The sequence below is a fragment of the Triturus cristatus genome, chromosome 2_1, assembly GCF_964204655.1.
Source record: "Triturus cristatus chromosome 2_1, aTriCri1.1, whole genome shotgun sequence".
NCBI lineage: Eukaryota > Metazoa > Chordata > Amphibia > Caudata > Salamandridae > Triturus > Triturus cristatus.
This window is the reverse complement of record NC_140581.1, coordinates 610,797,392-610,824,891: the sequence shown is the minus strand read 5'-3', so window position 1 is coordinate 610,824,891 and position 27,500 is coordinate 610,797,392.

Here is a 27,500-nt window from a genome sequence, read left to right as displayed (position 1 = left end):
TTTCAAAATTCTGTTGAGTTCACACTCCCTCATTAGTGCATGAAAAAGTGGCTTCATATTTCAGGAAAAGCACAGGAGATGATGCAGGTTTCATCTTAAATTGAATAAGAGTACCATTATCTGGTTGAAGAGTGTAGAATTAGTATGACGATTTAGTTAATTTCCTTTTTTAAAGCATGTCTCATTCGGCAAGTAGATGTGAGTGTGGCTATATTTGTTTTGTGTCTGTGATACACATGGTTATGTTTTGTGGTTAGTGGTTTATGTTAACCATTGAACATATTTATAATGATATAATCTGATATCACCTCCACACTGACATAAAAATATGATTTAGAAGTTTTGAGAGGGGGCATCATGGTAGTGGTTTTTACTTGGCTTCAGCTAACCCTTCAGTGTTGTTCTGGCTATAGACGACATTAGCTGTTTAGCATAGCTAATACCAACACATCACACAGCAAAACATTTCCAGAGAAACGTTTGAGTCAGCTCCTTCCTGCCATTGGCTTTTTCCGGTAGCAACATTTAGTCATTGCTTGGCTAATGGGTCCTTTCATGACGTTGGATCACCCAGATAATTTCACGTATGATTAAAATAAATAATATGTACATCTGTACATCTTCGGCATCTCAGCGAAAGAAAAGAATCCACATTTTGGCCTATTAAAAATGCAAATTCTGGGACTGTGTGTGCATCACCCCCTGTAAGATACCTGCCATGTCACCATGATCAGGTGGCTGTTTTCTTATCAGAGGGCATTCCATATTCATGTTTGCTGGTAAAGAAGGTATATTGAAAAACAACAGCAGTCTCATGGCAGTTGATGGTACGTCAGTAGCAGCGTATCGGTTTGATTTTTCACTGTGTCTGACAGGGTTGTGCTGTGTGACTTTTCATTGCCACCTATTTTCATTGCCCAGCCCCCAGATCACAAAAGTGACACAGCTTCTCCTGAAGGGTGAGCATCACAATCTCCACATTAGTTCCACAGAGAAATTGGAGGATTTTGCAGACTTAGCCAACTTTAAATCAGACTCAATCTCCCAACAATCAGTTACATTGGGTAATAGCATTGGATATTATTTGCAAGGTTAAATGTAACAGAAGTGTGGTATAAATCAACAAATGAAAAGGTTATGAAGATATTATTAGAAGTTAAGTCTTTAATACAACTCCCAAAGCCAGGAACCATGTTGAGCACATTAAGTTAGTCTATCTGCCTTTAACTCATATGCAACATAATTAGAGGTTGGGCCCATTTATATACAGCTCAATTGGGCCTCTTCAAACTTTTACCATAGCCAGAGTACAGCTGTGATTATTCCACCATAATCTTTAGAATAACAAAGTCAAGTGAGTTCATTTTCTTGGTCCATGTATTTATTCACAATTCCTTCATTGACATTTAGAAACATATTATCACAGCCTGGTGATGCATGGCACACCTCAGCTCCCTTTTTGTGACTGTCTTTACTGTCTAGAGCGAATGCACAAGACCCCAAATGTCAGTCAACCCAGATGTGTATTCTACAGACATGCAGAGGCACCGAATGGTTAAGCAAGACAATTCCTACTTTCTGAAAGTGGCATTTTCAAACGCAATTTAAAAACTAACTTCACCAAAAGATGTACATTTAAATTGTGAGTTCAGAGACCCTGAATTCCAAATCTGTATCTGCTCCCACTGGGAAATTATACTTAAAAGATATTTCAAGGCAATCCCCATGTTACCCTTTATAGTCCTTTCAATAGTGAAATACAAAATTAGCAGTATTGCACTGTTAGGACATGTAAAACACACCAGTACCTGCCTTACCTTTTAAATACTCTGCACCCTACACATAGGGCTTACTTTAGCCAACCTCAGGGGTAACATATGCAGTTAAAGGTAAGGTTTGTGCCTACCAAGTGGGTGCACTTGCCAGGTTGAAATGGCAGTTTAAAACTGCACTCACAGACACTGAAGTGGCAGGTATGAGACATGTTTGCAGGGCTACTCATGTGGGATGCACAATCAGTGCTGCAGGCCCACTAGTAGCATTAGATTTACAGGCCCTAGGCACACATGGTGCACTGTACCGTACTAGTGACTTACTAGTAAATCAAAAGTGCCAATCATGGTTACACCAATCACCAACACAATTTAGATAGAGCGCATATGCACTTTAGCACTGGTTAGCAGTCGTAAAGTGCCCTAAGTCCTAAAGCCAACAAAAACAGGTCAGAAAAAATAGGCGGAAGAAGGCAAAAAGTTGGGGAATAACCCAGCAAAAAGGGCCAGGTCCAACAAGTCTGCTACATACCGGTTATGTCTTGGACTAATGGAAAGTCGCCCAATGTAGGGTAATAGTCAGTGGTAAACCCTTATGTGTATCTCATGAATTGACTATTGAATCGGAGATGTTTTCTCGGGAAACAACTTTTACAATGCAGTCATTACATCGCACTACCTTTACAACGCAGTCATTACATCGCAACATCCTTTACATTGCATGCCATTACAACACAGCCACTGCATCTCATGTCACTACAACGCATGTCATTACAACGCATGTCACAACGCATAACATTACAACGCTTACCATTACAACGCATAGTTTTTACCCTAACACAGGGTCTTGGGCCAAGGTCAGCGGACTCGACAACTCTCGCCTCGGTGCCTACTCTAACCATGGATCCCACTCAGCAACTCTGGGCAACAGCTTGCTTAATCTCCACTTACGGCCCCATCAGTGCCGGGGATGCTTGTCTTCACCTTGGAGATGCCCAGTAGGGACCATCTCACAGGGAAAGCCAGGATGGGTTCCCCAGCGGTTTACAGCGCCGGGACGCCCCGTTGCTGGGGCAGCTGTGCTCTTTACAAGTCTACAACATTTACAACATTTACATCCAACACTTACCCTACTGTTGCACTCACTGGAGTTGGAATAGTAATTTTTATCCCTACATTATCCAACAGTTACCCTACTGTTGCACTCACTGGAGTGGGAATAGTAATTTTTAACCCTACACTATCCAACACTTACCTTAAATGCAATGTAATGGTATGCATTGTAATGGTATGCGTTGTAATGGTATAATGCGATGTTATGGAATGCATTGTATATGTAGTTTCTAAAAATGCACTGTGATGGCATGCGATGTAAAAACATGCGTTGTAATGGATGTTGCGATGCAAAAACGGCGTTGTAAAGGCATGCGTTGTAAATGTTTGCGTTGTATCGTCATACATTCTGTTTTCTCTTGAGTTAATTGCAAGAGGTCCTGAAAGACTGCTGCAACATCCATTCCTATGCTGAGAACCAAAACAGAGAGGAGCTGAGCCCAGCTGAAGAGTGCTTTCTTTTCGAGGGAACACTCTCTCCCAACTGAAGTCTGATAATCACAGCTTCTCCACTGTATGCAGTGTGCTGAAACACAAGAAATTCTAGAGGCAAGTTAGCTACTCCATGCTTCTCGAGAGTAGTGCATAGAAATAGTCTTTAGGGTGCTAGAACCATTTTGATCATGTTATAAATATTCATATTATTCATGCTGCTAGTAACATGCATTAGCACTGTCGTAGTTATATTCTGTGTGTTTTTTACTCCTGTACTTAGCAACAGGGTGAGACTGTTGAAATAAACACTTTTATGTATATAGAGCATCTTTTCTTTTTACAGTATTTGTGTGTGCTATGCTAAATAGCGAAACTGGATTGTAATTACCACTGTTTCCCTGATCTCTTGCTGGGACTGTTAGTAACCCAGAAAGCACACCACACCGGCAGGTATGTCTAGTAGGGTTGTGTGGGGCTACATTAATCTGTACTTTCACGCTCAAGTGCTGGTAGACTGAACAATGTCCAGGCACCCGTGGGCCGGAAAGTCAAACCATGTAGAGCTAGGCCAGAGCCCTAGTATATGCAACAAGTCCTTCTTCCCAGGTGTTAGAGTTTTTGCATTTGTTGGTCTACAGTCTTCTATATTGATTTGGAGGTCAGGAAGAATTTAATCAATAATCCTCTACACCGGTATCCTCCCAGGAAGGGTATTTTATGTAGGCGTTTGAAAATGACCTTGTTCTGGGGATAGAAACGGAACCCTTTGATGGCTGCTTTAATTATCTCTGCAATAGGCAGGGTATTTATTTATTTATTTATGCATTTTTACAAAGCGCGGACTTTACCCGAAGGTGTCAGAGTGCTGTACAATGCAATAGAACCAGTTACGTTACATGAGAGAAATGTTACAAAATAGAACAAACAAAAATAGCAGGACACAGAATCAAACACAGCAGGCAAGAGGAACACAATATCAAACACAGCAAGCAAGGAATGTACAAAAAATAAATAAATAACTCATATAATATAACTTTATTGCCTTTAGGATCAACAGAAGAAGGGAGCGTAGTTTAAACACTGATTTAGTAATGTCTAGAATGGATATATGTAGGGAATATCTTCAGACTGAGGCCAAAGGAGGCATTTCTGCAGGCTTGTTTCCCAATCTCTATCTTACTTTAACTGTTGTAATCTACATAAATGGAACATTCCATTCTTTCTTTTCCTTGTGTTCCTGTCCCCCACCCCCCTGCTTTTCCCTCTATGGTCTCTTCCTTTCTTTGGAACCTTCAGGCGAAGCTCACGATAGAATGTTCGTGTGAGCCACCTGAACGGACGGTTGTAGAGTTTCTCCGCATATAAGAAACCTCTTACCTTTCGAATGCTTATGGACTGATTATTTAACATTAACATTTTTGTCAAAGACATCAGATATTTTTTATATAATATATCTGGCCCAGCGAAGCTTCCCGTACTGTTACAACCCATCTACAGTCTGTTTTATTACTCTAAACAGTTTCCGGGTACAAATGTTTACTTCCAAAATTGTTGCTGTAAGTAACCTAAATGATAGCTAACTGGTGCCAGCTAGTGTACATCCTTGTGTAACTCGGTCCCAGTTTTCTGCCACCTCGTGCCCATTCTCCTTAATGTGCTCTTTTGTTATTCTGAATTTGCATTGAACCAGTAAGAGGTTTAGAAGGTTGCTTTGTTTATGAGCAGAAAGGTTACTGTGTCTGAAGCTTTAGTAACAGTAGAATTATGGCGCTGAAAGAAGTGCCACATAGTTGCTTAGAGTGTGGCAAGTGCTTTTAGTGATATAAAGACATGCATTTTTTTACTTCAAGTATGTTGCAGACTGGTGAGAAAGACTCACTGTAAGCATCCATATGTTCTGCTCGTATTTCAAGAGGTTTGGTGGTAACATTGACCTGTTTCCGCATGTAGGTTCAATAACTGATTATAAATCGAGCTTATGGGGCACCGTGATTGTATATATATGTTAATGTTATTTCCTTTTTTTTTTTAAACCAATCTTTATTGAAGAATTTTTTTCCCATTACAACACACAAACCCACCATACATCCCACCCCCCACCCCCAGCTCAGATTCTGTTACATTGGAAATTAGTCCAAAATAACACAATGAAACGACAAAAAAAGAATAAAAAAAAAAAAGACGTAGAGAACAACAGTTATGATCAGTAAACAGCGTAACATAATGCGAGACTGTCAATGGTCTATAGACAGGTATGACTTACGTATTACCCCTTTGTCTCTGTAACCATTGCAAAACAGGATACCATATTGCAAGCCCTATCTTGCGCTTGCGATAGCCCTTTTTTCTGTAGATGGCTACTTCTAAACTACAGATGGCCAACAAACGTGATCTCCATTGTTGAAAGCTTGGCGCATTTGTATCAAGCCATGCTGATGCAATGCATAATCTAAAGACAGCCATGGCCACAAATAACAGCCCTTGCATATATTTCGGTTTTGAAGTATTGGCAACACCTAACATAATCTCTTCAACATAAATTTCTATTCTTGTATTAAAAACTTCCGAGAGAAATGCTGAGATATCAGTCACTACTGATGTTAATGCAGTACAGGTAGCAAAAATATGAACGCTATCGGCTTCAGCTAGGTCACATCTAGGGCATGTGGTTCCCTTCCCAGTCCCCCATTTAGCAATCTTATAGGGAGTATAATATAGAAAGAAAAAAGTTTTGTAGAACTGAGCCTGCAACTTAGTAGACATTAAAATAGACTGATATAATAAGAAGGATTGATGGACAATTTCCCCTGACACACCGAGTTTAACCTGCCATTTAAATATGTATTTATCAAGATCATCGGATTGCCGAAGAAGCAGTTGTTCATATATCTCTCCTATTTTGAGATTATTCCTCGAAGCCATGTTCTCCATTAACTGGACCTTTTGGAATGACCCCCCCCCCTCTTTTTAATCGAAAATCCCGAATTTGCAAAAATTTTAAAAAATCCCGTTGATCTAAATTATATTCCAGCTGTAGTTCACCAAAAGATTTAATTCCTAATGTAGTATAAAAACATCCAAGTTGTGTAATCCCATTCAGAAACCATCTTTCTATTCATGAATCATTGAAAATCCCAGGGAGATGACTATTTTGATAGATTAAGGTGTAATAAGATAGTTGTCCAATACTGATAAGTTTTCGAACGGAAGTCCAGGTCTTATAAATACCAAATATGGACTTAAATTTTACTTTTTTAAAGTAACTATCGTTGAGATGACGCCACAGGCAATCTCTGGATTCATTTCCTAATAGCAGCTCTTGTGGTGCTGGAATATCCCCTTCGCTGCTAGGTGCTAACGTAAATAGTAACTTGTTGCAGTATTTTAAGATGGTAGCCCAATAATATAATTTAAAATTGGGCACGTTCATGCCCCCTCTATCTTTAGGGAGGGTAATGGTTCGTAAGGCTCTACGTGGTTCCTTGTAGCCCCAAATGAATCTAGAAAACATACTATCCATATCTTTAAATACTTGTGATGGAAATTCTAGACAGATTGATCTAAAAAAATAAAGAAATCTTGGCCGGAAAAGCATTTTTATCAAGTTACACCGACCCACAATAGATAGATGAAGATTGTTACTCCTAATCAAATCCTTTTTTGTACATTGTATTAATGGATCGATATTATCGTTAACTAGATTCTCTATTTTGGCCCTTATACTCATGCCAAGATATATGGCTTTCTCTGTAACCCATGTATCAATCATCTCAATTTTACTGTTAAGGATGATCTGAGTTTTGGTTTGATTAAGTTTATAGCCAGATATTTGGCCAAAAATATTAGCTTCCTCTTCAATCACCACGACCGAAATCGCTGGGTCACTGGTAACCAACGCGATATCGTCCGCGTATGCTAACGTTTTTGTGGCCTGATCTCTTATCCAGATGGATGGTATCAATGCGTTGTTATCCAATCTTCGGATAAATGGGTCAATATATATAGCAAATAAGAGGGGTGAACACAGACAACCCTGTCTTGTACCTCTAGTAATAGACAATGGTGCTGATACTGACCCATTCACCATAACACCAGCAGACGGATTCCTGTACAACATCTTTACCACTGTAATAAAGGGATCCCCGATACCACATCTAGCCATCGCTATCCACAGATATTTCCAGGAGACCCTATCGAAAGCTTTTTCGGCATCTAAAAGTATAAGTGCCATAGGGTGTCCTGAAACTTCACACCAATCAAACAATGAGATTACTCTCTGGATATGATCGGTGGTGTCTCTACCCGGGATGAACCCATGTTGTCGAGCCGATATGATTTTATGTATATTCAGAGCTAATCGTGCGGCAAGTAACTTAGCATAGATTTTGGAGTCACTAGTTATTAAAGTAATTGGGCGATACGACCCAAGTTCTGTAGGATCTTTATGCTTTTTTAGAAATACTATAATTTTGGCCATTGACCATGACCCAGGGGGTCGACCCCCTAGGAATATATGTGCGATCAATGCTGTTAGTATATTCTTCACTTGGGGAAAGAATTTGATATAAAATTCAGTGGGAATCCCATCCATACCTGCCGCTTTACCTGAAGCAAGACTATTTAATGCGAGAAGAATTTCCTCCCCTTGCGGGATGGCATCCATACTTTCTGAATCATTACTTTCTAGACTCATTGGGCTATCTTGATTGATATATTCGTTAATTGCGTCCAACTGTATATTAGTATCATTACCCCTGTATAGAGCCTGGTAGAATTTATGGAAGGCAGTTCTAATTGCATCAGAATCAGCTATTAGCCCTGCTTCTGGATCTCGAATCATCTTAGTAGAGTTAACGGTATTAAGTTCTCGGGCGCGTACAGCTAGCTGATGTCCAACTTGTTCACTCAGTTCGTAAATCGTTTCCTTATGTACGGCTGCTTTATTGATAGCTCTTACCGTTAGTATATCTATAACACTGTTTTTAGCAATTGAAATCTGTCTTAGCTCATTTTCAGTGTCTCTTCCCTCCTGAATGGCTTTAATTAGCCCTCCTTCAGCAATAGCGATGTTACTCTGAAGTATTTTCATTTCTTGTTTGGCTTTTTTATTAGCATTCAATGAAAATCGAAGCGTTTCCCCTCTGATTCCAGCTTTAAGAGTGTCCCAAACGATCTCAATTGGTGCACTACTTATATTTTCTTCTAAGAATCTAGGGATCCACTGTCGCATGGACTGACAGTACGCCTCGCTTATTAATAATGCTCTTTCAAACGTCCATGTTCTATTATTATGCCTTTGTGTACCAATTTCAATAGTTAAGAGAAGGGGATTATGGTCAGAGAGTACCCTTGGTAATTTTTCAATGAAACAACTAGTGGCTAGAATGCTAGAGACCAAGAAATAATCCAACCTTGCATGACGTGCATGTGGATAGGAATAATGCGTAAAACCCTGATCGTTTTGGTATTGCGCCTGCCAACTGTCTATGAGACCATGAGTTAGGCATACATTTTTAAGAGCTTGAAAAACTTTTGGCTTTCTGCCTTTATATTCAAAACCAGACTCCTCTGACCAATTGCTAGGTAAATTTATTTTAAAATCCCCACAGATTACTACAGGAAATGACCAATGGACAAGTTCATTAGATATGTGATCCAAAACTACGGGGTCATCACTAATATTGCTATAAATTGTACAAATTGTCATTTTACCTCCATTGAACATCTGACACTCTGTGATAGCCCAACGACCATATTTATCGGACATAGATCGAGTAAATTGTACCATACCTGCTTTCTCCAGAATAGCGACACCCTTTGTCCTAGTCCCTTGTGTAGTGGCTATAATAAGTTTAAAACCCAATTGGTTAAGCAAATAAATTTGTGACCCCTCAATATGTGTTTCTTGAACACAGAGAATATTCGCTCCGGATAATTGTAGCCCAATGGCCACTCTTTGTCTCTTTTTCTCATCATTGAGGCCACAAATATTGATCGTCAAGATTTTTAATTTATCCATACTGCTATTTTCCTTGCTCTAAGAAAAAAGTTTACTTAACTTCTCAGTATTGATCTTTTTTCTACATTTTCTCCCGTTAGTGCCGTTTTCTACGTTAGACAACGGCTTCAACCCCTCTTCCCCACGCTCCCCCATCCACCCCCCACCACTATGTAGGCAATCAGGCTCGAACCTGAGCCTGTTATGATGGCGCCTGGTTACATCCTCACCCCCCCACCCCCGGCTCTCTCTGTTTTTTTTATTTAAAGAGTTTTGGCTATAATCATTTTATCCCCTCTCTCTTTTTATTTTTTTCCCCCCTTTTTTTTTCCCCCCTCTCTAGTTTTTTTTCCCCCCGCCGCGACTTTCTCCCTCCGCATCCAAGAAGATGAGATTTTTGAGTATCTACAAAGAAAGGATTACCCTTATCCCGTAAAGACAACTATAGAGCAGGTCACCGGAAATCAATGTTACACATCCTAATCTCTACAGCTTATTCTCATTACCCCCTTTTTTTTCTCCTGTAGTAATTTCCTCTAGAAATTTCTGCGCTTGAATTTCTGAGGTAAAGTACCGGTACTGTCCTTGAACGTTAACTTTTAATTTAGCAGGGTTTTGTAAGAAGACGGTAGCACCTGCTTTCTGAAAAGGCACAATTAACTGTCTAAGTCGCCATCTCCTCTCAACTGTAGCGTGAGCAAAATCTGGGCGAACAAAATATGAAAAGCTCTCCCAGTTCCTTTTCTTGTCAGGTCTTGCGAGTTCAAAGACGGATTGACGAAGAAGAAAATTCCCAAAGAAAATCAAGATTGCTCTTGGGTACTGTTGGTCATTTGGGCGCCGTCTTGAAATGTTTAGGGGAAATCTATGCACTCGCTGGATTTCTCTATCCCACTCCCAATGATTCAGTTCAGGTAGAGAGTTCTTTAACAAATTGATAGTGAACCTTCTGATGTCCTCTCCTTCGCTATTCTCCGGAATTCCGAGAAGTCGCAGGTTATTACGACGCTGCCGATTTTCCGCCTCTTCTAGTTTCCACATAACGTCGTTCAAAGTACTTTCCTGAAGAGTAGTAGTTTTTTTTAGTTTCCACCGTGGTTTCCAACAGCTCAGTGCGATTCTCCAAAAGACTTAGCCTGTCCACAATCTCTGTGCAGGTCTTCCCCACTTTCCGGATCGAAGCTTGTGTTTTTTTTGAGGCTACGCGGGCTTGCCGGCTCTCCTGCTTAGATTCGTCTTGAAATAATTTAAGGGACTGCAGGATTGTGGATAGGGATGGTTCTAAGGGTAGATCAGAGTCCTTCTGAGCGGACAATCTCGCTGATTGCTTTCTGGGTACTTTTCCGCTCCCATTCCCAGATACACCACTATCGGGCAGTACCTGTGTGTCAGAATAATCCCATCTTAGCTCTTCCGCTCTCTCTTCTTCTTCTTCTGTAACTTTCCGTCTCTGAGGGCCTCTCTTCCCGTCTGAGGGCCTCTTAATTTTCCTGGGTATTTTCCTTTCCGCCTCATGTTGGCTACAATAACTTGTAGATGTATCCTCGTCTCACTCCCCATCGCTGTTAGAGCTTAAGGACACACTTTCTGACTCGACAGACTCCTCGTTTACAGAATAAAACATTTCCTGAGGATCAGGGGAGAGGTAGCCTGCTTCCTGGTTGTTTTCCCCCAGTATCTTATTCCCTTCTTTAACGGAAGGAAGGGAAAGAGCAGAGATAGGAGCCTCTAGATCTATGCCTGTGGTCTTCCCTGCAATGACCACGTCAAGGATGTTAGTTCTGGTGGAGGCCACCATCTCCTCTAGTTGCTTGCCCAGCCCCGGTGTATCTAAAACAGTTGTATCACCGGTGGACCCCCATGAAATCCGCGTGTCATTAATCTCAGGTAATTTGACTACAGAGATACTGGAGCCTAAAACGTCCGTACCAGGTGACTCAGGATTAAAGGGGGTGGCATTTTCAATTAATTTATCGGACAATTCATTTAGATCCCTTGAGTAGACTTGTCTTTTTTCAGGGTCAATTATATTCTTAGTTGGAAACAAGCTCGTTATAGCTAGCTGTTTTTTATTCTGATCCCCTGGGTAGCAGTTTTTTGGCAAGAGTTCTTATTCACTTCTTGTTTTCCGCCCTTACCAGTTAGGCATTCATGTTTAGCCTTGTCACCTTCGGTTTTCTTCTTTGCTTCAGGTTGTGCTGCGGTGGAGATTACAGGTACTGTTGAGCGGGTCTTGTTTCAAGCTCCGCGAGCCGCCATCACACCAACTACCTGCTCTCCGAGTGCACTGGGCGTCCTGGCGTCTGCGTTGCCTAGCAGCGCCACTCCCACGTCCGCGATCCCGCAGCCGGCAGCCGCCGTCAGGAGGAGCAGCGCGAGAGACTCCCAGCACCTCCACCGGTGCGCGTCCTGCGGGTTTCCCGTCAGCGAGCGTCGGGTCGATCGAAGGCAGCCTCTGCACCATCCGCCCAGCGAGGGCCAGTCAGAACCTCCTCTGCGCATTACTGGCATCACCAGGTAAGAGAACCTTATTGCCACGCTCCTTTAGGGGGATCACCGATAGAGAGCTGCGGGGGTGAGCTAGCGGAGGACCTCACTCAGCCGCCATCTTGCCTCCTTAGCATTCATTTCCCATGTTAATGTTATTTCCATGGATAAAATATTCTCTTGTTTTCAATTAAATAAGTCCTAAATAGCTTTCATAGACGAGGGTGTCTTATGAAATCTCCCAAATGAGAATGCCTGATGATCTTACAGCGATTCCTCCCTGTTAGTGAGACAGAGGAATCTTCTCACCTACACTGGTATGATGGCCTTGAATGGGAAGTTGCTGTGTGCTGATATGTGCTGCTGAACATCCCTAGATTTTCATCTTTGGGTCCGGCCCTCGTCAATCCCCACTGGCTCCCAATCTGAAAAAGAGTATCCTTTAAAGTTTCATGCTTTTGTCACAAAATCTTGAATTTGAAAGCCCTTCTATATCTTCACCCTTTGATTAAGTGCTATCGACCTAGCAGATGCCTAAGATCCACAGAAGCAGCGCTCACTGTGGTTCCTAGGATGGAAAGAGAGCACAGGGAAGGCTGCTCGTTCAGTTTCTTGGCCGCCAAACTGTGAAACACCCTCCCTGTCGATTTGAGACTGGAATGCTCTGCATTGGTTTTTCAGAAAAACCTCAAGACCTGGCTGTTTAGACAATCTGATTCAGGTATCTGTCTTATTATTAGTACATTAGCATGAAGGATGAAAGGGCATTGATGGACGAGGATTTGTGCAGAAAGCTTCAAATTCCATCTTAGGATATTGAGTTTAGAAGGATCACAAATGCAGGAAAGCTACAGTCTGTCATCTTCCCTTGCTGTACTGAAGAATGCCATTCATCCTGTGCACAGACATAATATCGAGTTCGGAATATCGAAGTCCCATAATAATTAGTTTGAAATATCAAAGTGACAGAATATCGACTGCAAGAATATCGTGGACCAGAATATCGACTTTAAGGTAAGAAATATCGTTTTTGGTAATATCGAAGTTAGTAATATCGTTTGTAAAAATATTGTTGTTAATAATATCGATGTTTATATTAGTGTTATGTATTTTAATATGTATTTTAAATGTATGTGTTCTATATTTTTGTTTAAGGATTGTATTTTTTTTTAATTTATGTATTACATTTTTAGAAGTTATTAATTTTTTTTAAAGTCAATTTTGCGTTTTGGTTCCGTAGTGGATTGTGCGTTAATAGGGGAATAGGGTGGGAAGTAATTTAATTATAATAAATGTAATAATAATTTCTAGTAATTAATAATTATTTTTAATTACATTTTGCGTTTTTATTCCATAGTGGGTTGTGGGTTTATATGGGAATAGGGTGGGAAGTAATTTTATTATAATTAATTAATAAATAATTTTTATTAATTAATAATTAAGTATTTGTGATTTTATTTAGTTAATTGTGATACATAATTTGAAATTAATTAGTTATGAATTGTGAATTATTATTAATAATGAGTAAATATCTTAATTGTGTTATTTTTTTGAGTGGGTTGTGGGTTTATAGGGGAATAGGGTGGGAAGTAATTTATTATAATTAATTAATTCATAATTTTTTTAATTAATAATTAAGTATTTATGATTTTATATTGTTAATTGTGGTAAATAATTTATTATTAATTAGTTATTAATTGTTTGGTAATTATTAATAATTATTTGGTAAATATGTAAATTGTGTTATTTTTTGGGGAGCGGGTTGTGGGTTTATAGGGGAGTAGGGTGGGACGTAATTGAATAATAATTAATTTATTTATATCTTTAAATATTTCATATTTATGTATTTTAAATTTTATATTGTAAATTGTGGTAAATAATATATTGTTAATTAATTTATAATTGGTTATTAATAATTATTTATTAATTAATAATTATGTTAAGTTGTTTTATACTGGTAACTGTGTGAATTAAATGATCAATGATTGTTTTTAAATTGCTTGGCAATATTAATTAATTATTAAATAATTGTGTTAATAGTGTTATGTTTTACAACATTGGTGGTGTCATTTAGAGGGGAAAATGGTGGGAGGCAAATTGTCTTTAATTAATTAATTGTTTCTTAATTATTTTTAATTATTTTGCTTGAGTGGAAATAGTAAATTATTCCCCTATGCAATCCAACACTTTCCCTACTGTTGCACTCGCGGGAGTGGGAATAGTAAATTATTCCTCTTAGCTATCCAACACTTTCCCTACTGTTGCACTTGCTGGAGTGGGAATAGTAATTGTTACCTCTCCGCTATCCATCACTTTCTCTACTGTTGCACTCCCTGGAATAGGAATAGTAAATTATTCCCCTCCGCTATCCAACACTTTCCCTACTGTTCTACCTGCTGGAGTGCGAATAGTAATTCTTACTCCTCCGCTATAAAACACTTTCCCTACTGTTGCACTTGCTGGAGTGGGAATAGTAATTGTTATCCCGTCGCTATCCAACACTTTCTCTACTGTTGCACTCTCTGGAGTGGGAATAGTAATTTTTACCCCTCCGCTATCCAACATTTTCCCTACCGTTGCACTCTCTGGAGTGGGAACAGTAAATTATTCCACTCCGCTATCCAACACTTTCCCTAAAGTTTTACCTGCTGGAGTGGGAGTAGTAATTTTTACCCCTCCGCTATCCAACACTTTCTCTACTAAAGCGCTCTCTGGAGTGGGAATAGTAAATTATTCTCCTCCGCTATCCAAAACTTTCCATACTGTTGCACTCGCTGGAGTGGGAATAGTCATTTTTACCCATCCGCTATCCAACATTTTCCCTACCGTTGCACTCTCTGGAGTGGGAATAGTAAATTATTCCACTCCGCTATCCAACACTTTCCCTACAGTTTTACCTGCTGGAGTGGGAGTAGTAAATTATTCCCCTACGCTATCCAACACTTTCCCTACTGTTGCACTCCCTGGAGTGGGAATAGTGAATTATTCCCATCCGCTATCCAACACGCTCCCTACTGTTGCACTCCCTGGAGTGGGAATAGTAATTTTATCCCCTTCGCTAGCCAATATTTTCCCTACTGTTGCTGTTAATGTAGTGTAAAATGTAATTGTAAAAGAATAAAAATATTTTAATATTTTAATTTATTATATATATATATATATATAATTTTATTTTACTGGTATATGTATATATATATGTATTTATAATTTTTAATATGTTTCTAACATTTTATAATTTATTATAATTATTTATGAATATTATTAAGTAAATGTATGTATTTTATTTTATATATATGTATGTTTATGTTTTTTGCATTATATTTATTATTTCTAATTGTAAACAATTTATAATAAATCCTATCCTTTTTTAAATTATATGTATTATTTTCTTTATTTTATATTATTCATTAAACACAGCATAGCAATATTTTTGTACTTACCATGATGTAGATAGGATGTCGATATTCTTGCCATAAATATTTAGGTTTCAATATTTTAGGACCTCAATATTGGGGTTGTCGATATTCTGTCAGTGATTCTATTCACCCTTTACTGTGTCGAATGGCATAATTCTAATCAGACTACCCTGGCTCATTCAGTAAATTTCTGCTTATGTGATAACAGGTGCCTCGACTTGTGGCACGATGCTTATCGTGACAATTGGGTGTCGATTCCGATCCTGTAAAACCCGGGTACGAATGGTCGGACGGAGCGTTTTTTCCGTCCGACTCGTAACCGGGAAAAACACCTTACAAACTCGCAAGTACGATTCGCACAGAAACACCATTTCCGTACGAGTCGTAAAAAACACCGACCGGCCAAAAAATACATACAAATCTGAATCTGGACGGCGCGTACGCGCCATCCGGACGGAGTCAGGCAGCATTCTACGGACCAGCAAGTACGATTCGTGCTGACGTCACTCCGCACGCAGCAGTTTTTACGGGAGCCAAAAACTGCCGGGAAATTGAGTACGACGCGAACAAGGAGCACCGGTACGAGACTGACAGCCATGGACCCCAACCTACGCGTCATCCCGGCCCTCATAGCCTACCACCTCGTGTACAGACACCGACGCAGACGCCGCAGAAGGTCAGAACAACCCCCAGGGGCAAAGGGGGGGTGGGGTGCAAGGGGCAAGAAACATAACCCACACCCCACAAAATACAAATACAACCTGCACAATAATTACCTCCATGGTCTGGCCACTACGGGGGGCGTGTCCACCAATCCCACGTCCCGCCACAACGGAAGTGGATGTGGACGCGTACCCACCACCACCACAATGGTGGTACGGGACGTACCCATGCCCCCCAGAGCGTGGGTACGGACCGTACCACGCCTACCCCTACATCACACCAACAATGGCGGTACGGCCTGTACCCACGTCCCAAAGTCATGGGTACGGGCCGCACCCCCAAAGTTGGGGTGCCGTAGGGGTACGGGCCACACCCAGGGCATCAGCGCGTGGGTACGGCACATACCACGCCTACCCCTACGTCACACCAACAATGGCGGCACGGCTGGTACCCACGTCCCAAAGGCATAGGTACGGGCTGCACCCCCAAAGTTGGGGTGCTGTATGGGGTACGGGCTGTACCCAGGGCATCAGTGCATGGGTACGGCACATACCACGCCTACCCCTATGTCACACCAACAATGGCGGCACGGCCGGTACCCACGTCCCAAAGGCATGGGTACGGGCTGCACCCACAAAGTTGGGGTGCCCTTGGGGTACGGGCCGTACCCAGGACATCAGCGCGTGGGTACGGCTCGTACCACGACAGTGGACACATACATAGGGGTGGGTGCCCATCACTCCCAGCAGTGCCCAGATATATGAGGGGTGGGTGCCTATCACTCTCAGCACTGCCCAGACATATGAGGGGTGGGTGCCAATCACTCCCAGCAGTGCCCAGACATATGAGGGGTGGGTGCCTATCACTCTCAGCACTGCCCAGACATATGAGGGGTGGGTGCCTATCACTCCCAGCACTGCCCAGACATATGAGGGGTGGGTGCCTATCACTCCCAGCAGTGCCCAGACATATGAGGGGTGGGTGTAGAGGACCCCCAGCAGTGCCCAGACATATGAGGGGGGTGCCTATCACTCTCAGCACTGCCCAGACATATGAGGGGTGGGTGTAGAGGACCCCCAGCAGTGGACAGAGCCATGGGGGTGTGTACATCACCCTCCGATGAGCCAAACTCCATGGGTGCATGAAGGCATACACAATGTGCGACAATGTTGAGAGTGCCATGACAACACATCACTGACTGAAGTGTCCCACTCCCATGAGGATGGATGACCTTCCCCCACTGCATGACACACCACATGTGGGTGTGATGACAAATTACACATGCATACCCACCCCTGGCGGAGGCAGCACAATACACACACTGAGATCATGCAACAAGACAGTATCCTCATGTCAAACACCACTAAAGTAAGAGAGCCTAAGGGAACACACACTGTCACCCACATACCAGGAATGATAGAAATGCACAGGTGCCGGGGCAGCCAACAAGTTGTAGCCTCCCATGGAAGGAAAAGGGTGGAGTACACACAGATACAATGCCCACAATTGTCAGTCAGGTGCCCAAATACCCTGCAGAACAGGTAACACATGTGTGTGAGGCAGGGAGTACACACATGCATAGTGCGGAAAAGGGAAAATGTCCACATGAAGTCATGTCAATACATTCCATACACAAGTACAGTGTCCAGCAAGGATGCCAAAAACTATGCAGGTGGAGACATAGCAGAGCATGCATGGCCAAAGTCGAAGGGACGTGTCACACACCCAGGAAATGTTGACACAGCTCAGCACAACAATTGGCAAAGACCCTGCAGGGAAGATGACAGGTGCCACAGAGTAAGGAACACACCTTGGGACAATGTCACCATGCAGTAAGAGCTAACATCACCTAAGAATCCATGCAGTCACCTTGTGACGGCATGCAGATACCAGGGTCCACCCCATGAGCAGCACACCACAACATTTCCCAGACACACAACACATCATCACCACCCCAACTCAGGGAGCAGCAGCACCAACAGCAATACCAGAAAAACATTCGTGTGCAAAGGAAAAACAAAAAAACACAATCAGCATTTCGAAGAAAAGTAGCTACAGTACACTCTTCACCAAGCCCATGGGCCACGCCAGATCCGAAGTCCTGAGGGGGGACACGTCGGGACGCTTCTCCCCTAGCTTGCCTGCACAGTGCACTGTACCATATCATCCACAGAGTGGGGGACATCATGTGGGGGGGGAAGAACCAGGCACCGCAGGGAAAGGAGGGGCACGGGTAGGTGTCGTGGGTGCAGGGACGGACGACTCCACCACAGGGGGTGGGGCAGCGCCAAAGGAGGAGGTCAGTATGGCGCTGCACGACAGCAAGCTCTTCCAGTGTCTCCCCTGCACCCAAAAGAACCACAGACCCCAGGAGGGGGGGGGGGGTTGGAGGGATGGGTCACAGCGCAACTGGGGGAGGGTGTGGACAGGGGGGGGGATCAACTACCCTGCCCGGAGAATCCCTCAAAAGCTTGCGGGGTGGTGTCACACTGGGGCAGGGGACGGACTGGCCATGAAGGACTGCCTGTCCGACTGTTGGGCAGGAGAGCCAAGGGGAGTGGCTTCGGAGGTAGTGGCTTGTGAGGACTGCGGACTCCTACTGTGATAGCGTGGCTGCTGTATTCCCCCCGACCCAGTGCCTGTGCCTTCTCCCCACTGTGTGTGCGTGACAGGAGGTGTGCGCTTGGCCTCCCCTGGTGGTGTGCTGCCTGTGTCTGGTGGGGTGCGAGCATGGGGACGTCTGGATGTGTATGGGACAGGAATGGGAGTGGGAAGTGCGGATGGTGCCGGGGTAGGGGTAGACGGAATCGCTGCAGGAGAGCCACTGCTGCCGTCAGTGACGAGTCCATGGACCTCAACAACATCCGTTGGTAAGACATCGCTGATGACATGCCCTCCATGTACTACACCATCCGTGTCAGTAGTCTGGTGTGGCCATGGAGGACACGCAGGAGCCATGTCTGACCAACCTGCAACTGGCGCTGAATGTCCACAGACTCTGCATGGACGGCAGCAGGGGAGACAGGGGCAGGGGGTGCGGTGCCTGGCACGAAGGAGACATGTTTGGTGTACCACAAACTCCCCTCAGAACCCAGAACCCCTCATCCGACTAGCTTAGTGTCCCATTCGTTAGCCGAGGTTGAGCTCGGCGGTCCCAATGTATAGACAACCCAGAACAAGCGCATGACAATATTCTCACGAATGGTGGGAATCAGACATACCTGTACGTCATTATTCTCAGATCAGTCCACAACAGAATAGACACAGATACGGTAAAGTTGAAAGAGTTCATTCAATGAACCTCGCGTCCTAAGATGCAGTACTGTGGCTAACATAAGCAGACAAATGGTTAAGTTCAGAAGCATCAGCAAAGTTGCAATATCATAGACAATGAAAGGAGCAATCATAAGTAAATGACAGTGGAAACAGCAACCTTCCTGTCGCCAGTAAACCAATAGTAGTATCATTTGACTAATAGAAGGTCTCTAGGCTTGAACTGGGGACCCCCCACGTACAGATCAGCTCAGTGGTATCACATCACAGGATCATCTAGTCTCTTCTCCTGCGAAAGTTCCCCATCACAATGAAACTCAAACGTGCTGCACTACAATATGGCAAGCATTCATCTATCAGGTATCTGCAGCTGCGTGCATGTAATGGCTAAATAGTGGGCCGATCAACCTGCACACAACAACATGCACCGTCTAGTCACCCAGACTGTTTGTGTACACAATGTACAGTACAAGCTTGATGCTCACTGTGAAGGATGTCACACAACAGACAGTCCTCATGTGAAGCTAACTCGAGTAGGCATTTTAAAATTGATTACACGCAACTACAGTGTCGCGTGCAAAAGCAGCAAAATTGGTAAGATGGCTCACTAACAACTAACGCGGTGGTGCCAACTTAGTATTGTACATAGGGAGATAGGAATCATGACTACACCCCCACTTGTTCGTACCACTATCCACTAGGGGCGCTAAATCGAGAACGCAGTGTTCAAGTCTGATACAACGGAACCAAGGGCATGAACTGGAAGTCCATAGAAGGGAAGCGAAAAAGTCATAAAAGAAAGGTCAATGATGAATGATGTTGCAGGGAAATGAACCATGTAAAAGGGGAAAAAACATAACATCGATGGATGCACCATGAAATGAGCAGGGCTAAAGTCAATCCATCAAGGTATAAGCACAATAAGTCGCAACAGCTTCCAAGAGGAAATCATTAGAACGGTCCGCAAAATTATCTGCCATCCAGTTCAGCAGGGGGAAAGAACACACGTGTTTCTCAACAATCTGGGCATCCAGCACCATTTGTGGACAACAGGTGGGGACATCAAGATAACTTCTGGATAAGAATTCAGTTGCAGCCGTTCCGATGTCCCAATTCCCCAGGACTCCATGTGCTGCAGCACAGGCCATAATCCCGACGCCAGAGCAGTCCAACTCATGAGCCACTAAGGGGCTCATCAGTCGATCATAATCCGGGTCAGGAGACACCGAGTTACACAGGCACAAATCCAGAGCCCATTCGAATGGACAATCTAGGCAATGAAAGACAGGTTGCACGCAGGTAAAGAAGGGAAACCGGAAGGACAATCCATAGGCACTGCTTAAGGTCGCCAGCGGCAGAGTGCCGTAGAATTCAAGCATCTGTTTCCGAAGATGGAGCAGCCGGTGCATGCTGTCTTCTAACGCAAGTTGTGAAGCCACAGCGTAGTACGCAGATCAACAATAGCACCCTAGCCACGAGTGCGAGAAGCAAAGGGAGACCTCCGAAGACGCTAGAACAAATCGAATGATGAAATGTGGGGATCACACCAAACAGAGTATGGAAGGAGGTCACGAGGCCAGAGCACACAATTCTGAAAAAAACATCCAGGCCACCTGTTGATGAGGCATGAAAGATAGTCTGAATCCGAGTCCCAAATATGTAGTGGGAGAGCAGTGTCCAAAAGTGCTTGCACCTCTGTGCGCATGTGAGCTACGTGAAGGACAAATGTTTCTCGGTATGAAGTCAACACGACTTGTTTTTGAGACGATAGAGCCCTTATTCTGCACATCTTGTTGAACTCTGCTTTCAAGGTTGGAATGGAAGGCCAGATGGATACATCCAGCCGGCCATGCGGGCTGGATGTAATGACAGAAAACCACACGATGTGAGCAATTCCCGGAAGCATCCCACAGCAAGTTTCTTCATTGAACAGCACATAATTACCATTATCAAGCAGCGCACAAGACGTGGTCATGACTGGCACACGAATCCACCTCAGAATACAAGCTAAATCATGAGCGTGCATATGACATGCACCATGCAATTGAATCTGCCTACATACCACAGAATGATCCGGAGTGGAAGTGCACCCTTCACCTTTTAAATACACCTCCTTGCCGCCTCTCACGCACCTGTTGTCGCCTAGCACGGACACAAGGGACCCGAGCAAGTGGGAGGGCGGTGATGGGACTGGACAGGTCCTCCGCCTGACTCCTCTCGGCCTCTGTGCCACTTGCTGCGCCAGACTCCCCAGCACTGGTGGCCCCGGTGCTGGATCCCTCCCCCACGTCCGTGCCAGTGTCTCCCTCGGTTTCCCCCGACAATGCTGTGGGCAAGGTGAAGAGACAGGAAATGATCAGACACCTGTAGACATATGACACATGAGTCCAAACTACATAGGACACAGCGCATAGCATGAACAGCAACATGAGTGACATCTACAATACCACAAACATATGTAGGCCCTGCACCACACAGTTGGTTTACCCTCCATGCCACTGTGAAACAATGGGGAGCATGACACAACAGCAAATTTACTTGATATCAATTGATACAGAGGAGATACCCTCTGTGGACAGTCGGGCACTGCATCACTGGCATGGCACAGTCACCTACACCCGCAACTGTCCCCTGATGCCAGGGACACGGATAATGACACCTGACATGTAACTACCGGCGTTGCACGATGTGACTATGTAATGTTTGTGTCTAGTGTTCCCATGAGCTTGCTGTAGTTGTTCCGTGACATGCATCTGCAGTTGCTGCATCCAACATGTGTGTGCGTGTGGATGGGCATGGCACACTATTACGCACACCAGGCCACATGTGGAATCAGACGTAACGGGTGTATGCATGCATCGCACATGGCCTTGCGAGACAAGGACATATCTGCGTAGTCTCAATGTATGTGTGATCATTCCTGACATGTACCCCTTCATGGCAAGGTGTGTGGACTGTCCTATTTCAAGGACATGTGACCTGTGCCTCTAGTGTTCCGCAACCGGTCTGTATGATGAAACATCCTTCTCATGCACATATGTGGTTGTCTGTCACTCCTGTAATGCGTCTGCCTGTTCACTTACACTGGCCCACAGCTAGTTCCATGTCATGTCATGTTGACCTTGAGCACCCACGTGTGTAGCTGACTGTTGGCAGGGGTGTCACCTGCCTGGCATACGTGTCCTGGATGCATTGCACAGTACAGACTCTGTATGTAGCATATGTGTATTAGCTGTTGAACATGTGCTCAGTTCATTGACAGTGGTGTAGTGCTGTACTCAATCTTCGTTATTCCTTCCAAATTTCTGCAGGGCACCGCCTCTCCCCCGACCAATGCCAGACTTGGCTGCCATAAGGGAACTTGACTGTATACGCCGCTACCGCTTCTCCCAACCGTTGATTGATGACTTGACCACAAGGCTGGAACCACACCTCCAACCGCTAGACAGGTATCCTACTGCACTGACAGCCAAGATGAAGGTGATGGCAGCCCTACATTTCTTTGCCACGGGTACGTTTCAATTGACCATAGCTGATGTAGGTGGCATGTCCCAGACCATGTTCAGCCGTGTCCTGCATGATGTGTTAGAGGCCATGTTGGTACACCTGGATGAATTCATACATTTTCCGACTCGTAAGCAGTTGACACATGTCAAGGGTCAATTCTATGCCCTGGGAGGGATGCCCCACGTCATTGGAGCCATTGATGGGACACATGTGGCTTTGGTACCACCACACGCACAGGAGGTAGCCTTCCGTAACCGGAAACATTACCACTCCATCAATGCCCTTGTGGTATGTCTTGCTAACATGATGATATCCCATGTCTGTGCCCGTTTTCCAGGATCAGCACACGATGCCTACATCATGAGGCATAGCAGGGTGCCTGAAATGATGCTGCAGCTGCGTAACGATTGTGCATGTCTTGTTGGTGGGTATACTCTGTTAGTCCTGTATTCAGCGGTATCTTAATATCTTACTGCTTCTCCTGACCCACTTCTGTCCATGATGTTTCCATGTAGGGGACGCTGGCTATCCCAACATGCCATGGCTGATGACGCCGCTCGGCAACCCCAGAACAGCCGCAGAACACCGGTACAACGACACCCATGGGCAGATGAGGCGCGTGATTGAGAGGACGTTTGGACTCCTGAAGAGCAGATTCCGGTGCCTCCACAAGACCGGCGGTGCACTCCCATATGCCCCGGTGAAGGTCTGCAAAATCTTCCTTGTGTGCTGCATGCTGCACAACATGGCAGTGGAGAAGGCCGTGCCACTCATCCTGGATCCGGATGAGCAGGATAATCCACCCGTGGAGGATGAGGGGCTCGGGCACGGGGCAAGTGAGGATGAGGATGAGGATGAGGACATCCGGAGTCAGCTTATCCGCAACTTCTTCTCATGATGGTGAGTCCCTGTGTCTGAGTGTGCACGCTTAGGGCCTTGTGTGGCATGTGTTGCAATGTGTGTGTCGAGCTGACTGTGTTCTAAGTGACTTGGAGGTGTGTTCTGATGTGTCATTCAAGTTATGATGTCATTCCCCAAATTTCAGCGGGTACACAAATTTCATAATTAGCATGGTGACAACATAAATCCTGTAGAGTGCATGTACATGTCTGCGGATTACTAACTCTTCGCTGACTTGTTGTGTGTCTGTCCTCCCCAGCTTCCTGCGGCTGTCCTCTGCTCATGTCATCATTGCACTCCTGCTATTCCTCATGAGTATCGCAACGTGGGCTGGAGCAGAGTTACATGCACAGACATGGTGAAAAGTCATTTGGGGTAAGGAGTGCAGCAAGGCGTTTTGTGGGTGGTACGTGTTTGGGACATGTGGGGACTGCTCCTGTGCATGTTGTGTTACCGTGCATACATGTCGACCCACCATGGGCCACCTGACGTGTTGCATGGCTCCCATGAATTGATAGTCACCCTTCCTGACAGTCATCTGTCATGGATTGTGGATTCTGATGAGGGCATCAATGTGTGTATAACGTCCCTCAGGAACATACGGGATGCCAATGGTGAACATGGTGTGGGACATCCCCATATGAGGCTCAATGGGGAATTGTACACTCTCCGTGTGCAGCAAGGGGTGTGAGGCTCAACCCCTTCACTTGTGTGCCAGCTCAGTAGGATGTACCACATCTGTGTGTTGCAGGGGGTGTCCAGTGTAGGTCACACATGGTCAGCCGAATGACCTGTGATACTGTTCCAATGGATGCAATTCCATTGGTGTGAGGCTGAGTAATAAAGGTGTTCGTCACACTCCAAGGTGCCTCGTCTCTGTCAATGCAGGTTTCTTGCCACTTGGCATGCGGCATCACTGGCATACTTGCTGTCGATAATGCATAGGGGTCCATGTGTAGTCTAGCGACATGCATGCAGTTGCTCATGGATTAGGCTCTCTATTGGGCACGAAGTACATGGTCGTGTATGTTTTTTAGCAAGGTCGACCACTCAATGGGCCACCACCAGCTGCTGAGGGTGTGTCTCCTGTGCGCAGGTCGCCCTTCAGTTTCCTGATCCGGTGTAATGGCTCTTTGGTGATTCTGCATGCATTGTCTCTGGGTGTGCCATGTGACACTGGACACTCCTTACTTTACACACGCGCCTGTTGCAGTTGTCCTTCTGACATCCTAGTCTTTGTGTGCAAAATGGGGCATTTTTCAGGGAGATGGTGCCTGCTGCTGCGGGCCCTGCACAAGCACCCAGTGGCCACACACACGAGATGGTGTGCATCATGTTTGGCTCGCTCACATATGCCATGCTAGTCCACAGCATCTGTGCCTTATGCTGCAACGCCCTCTGCATCATGCACATGATCCACAGATAGATCCACTCCAAGTTACGACAGACCATCCCCCAGGTCCATGACAACATCCGTCTCATATACTGCCCTGCCCTCTACGGTGCATGTACATCCGCACTCCCAGGAACCTGGTCCACTTCCAGGGGGCATCTGCACACCTCAGCTTCTACACCCTGCGCCCCAGCCACCTCACCGTCCACCATAGATAGCTGCAATGGATCACTGTCTGCTGCAGGATGACCTCCACACTCCCCACCCACACTCAGGAGGCAGTCCACAACCCCGACCCAAACCTACCTTGTACGTCTGTCATCCTAGATCCCGTTGGGCCATCTCCGTGCATCCAACCTTGCCCTGGCCACCGTTCTTCACATCCACCGTACTCCAGCATACAGGACATGGTTCTCCCACCTGGCAACACATACCTGGGACTCCCTCCCCGGGAACCTCCACATGGGCCATGACCTCTACGCCTTGATGATGATCTTCCAAATAGGTGGGTCCACACAGTTTAGCAAGCCCCCCCTCAGCAGCCAGAGGCCATCACAGGTGAGTGTTGTGCTCAATGCCTACATTGAATGATACCTTGTGACCCATGTGTGTCCTGTTCCAGACTCTGATCCCAGAGTATGGATGGCTGAAGTTAGTTCAACACTCTGGCATAGTTAGACATTTCCACACACATATGTCGTTGAATAATGCAAAATGACAGCAACATCTCATGTGCAGAACAATGTGAATTTATTTGTGGTGGGGTGAGTCTTTTGGTAGATGTGCCAAGGTGCTCTACCGGGGGAATAGAATCCAAAGTTCACAGGGGGAGATGGCATCCTTGTCAGTTGGAGTCATCAGAGTCCAGACCACAGTGTTGGTCATCATTGGTCAGACTGTGACCAGCAAGTCCATGTGGCAGAGAATGTCATTGGGTGAGGTGCTGCTGTTGCGCTAGAGGGCCAGGTGCCAGGCCAGGTGACCTGGGAGACGGTGACGGTCCGGTAACTCTCACGGTCTTTTACATGGACGACCCACCTTCCTCCGGGGACCCTCAGATGCAGGCCTTGACGATGTCAGGGACGCTCCGTCAGACGAATCCTCCTCCTCCTCCTCGTCCCTCCCTGTGTCTGGTGCTGGTCTACGCCTGGTGGTACAGGGAGGGTTTGCCGATCTGACGGAGTGATTGTCCCACATCCCTGTGCACCGCCAGGAGCTCAGCCAGTCTTGCCTCCATCCGTCCTTGGTGTTGTTAATGACTGGCATGATGCTCGACCTGCAGGTTCTTGATCTCATCGATGGTCCCCTGCATCCCGGAAAGTCTGGACACGACCTGGTCCATGCCTCTGGTGTCACGCCGGTATGAGTCCAGGATGTTGCGTATGTGTGTCATACCGGGGTCCTGAGCTGGCTGGTCAGGTTCGCGCCTCCGCCTGCCTCCACTCCCACCACCCCTGCCCACACGAGCCTGGCCTGCCGTTGTGGGCACATCGGGTCTCCGGGACCCCTGAGGGATGGCATTTGCAGGGTTGCCTGCCTCCTCCTGGGTGCCCGGAGAACCTTGTCCCTCCTGGTCAGACTGGCTGTGTTGTTCAGTGCGAGCAGGGCTCCTGGGTGTCTCCTGGGATGTGGCAGGAATGGGGGTGGTGGTTGGCACAGATGTACCTGACGCAGGTGCTGCAGGGGCTTGTACACCAGAGGGGCCAGGTTGGTCCGGGTCATCCACGGAGTGGTGAGAGTCGTCGCTGCCGGTGGGATCGTCTTCACGCGGTGCCTGGGACTGGGATTCTTCCCCCCCAGTGAAGGGGGGAGATCGTCGACGTTGCCCTGTGTGTGAGAGAGAGACAATGTTAATGCTGTTTCGTGCCACATCCATGTTTCATACATATTCTAGTTGACACAGTTCACCCAGGTAGTTGGATGTCCCTAGCATTCCTCTCAGTGTCCACTTGGGGATGGGCATGTTGCGGGGGACAGATTGGGATGTTCTCCTGAGTGTGTGACCTGTAGATAGTTGTCTCTGATGCATACTTGGCTCTGGATTGGTCTTGTTGTGTCACATGTCCATTGTGGGAGTGTGTGAGTCCGTTGTCTGCCCCGGGGGGGGTGTGCTTGTGTTAGGGGGGGGGTGTGACCGGGCGTGCTGTTGTGTGTAGTGTGAGTTGTCATTGGGTCTCCTAGGTAATGTGTGTTTCCCCTCATGGTGCATGCTGGCATGACAGTGTGTGTGAGTTCCTGTGCTAGATACCTGTGCTTGTGGAGTTGGTGTTTGGGTGAACAGTGGTCCCAGGAGGGCCTTGTGCTGCATACAGCAGGGCCCAGTCTCATCTACCTTGTCAGTACTTTGCCAGTCCCTGTGCATTGTGCATGGGTATGTACCTCTGCCATATGGGCTGAGGACATTGTTGTCTGCGTCTCATTTTGACAATGTGTTGTGTGGGGCCCACCCTCCCAGCCTCTCGGATATCCAGTCTTGTGTTTGTGGTTGCTGTAGCCTTGGACATGGCCTTGCCTTGATTTGTGAAGGGTGAATGGTGACGTTA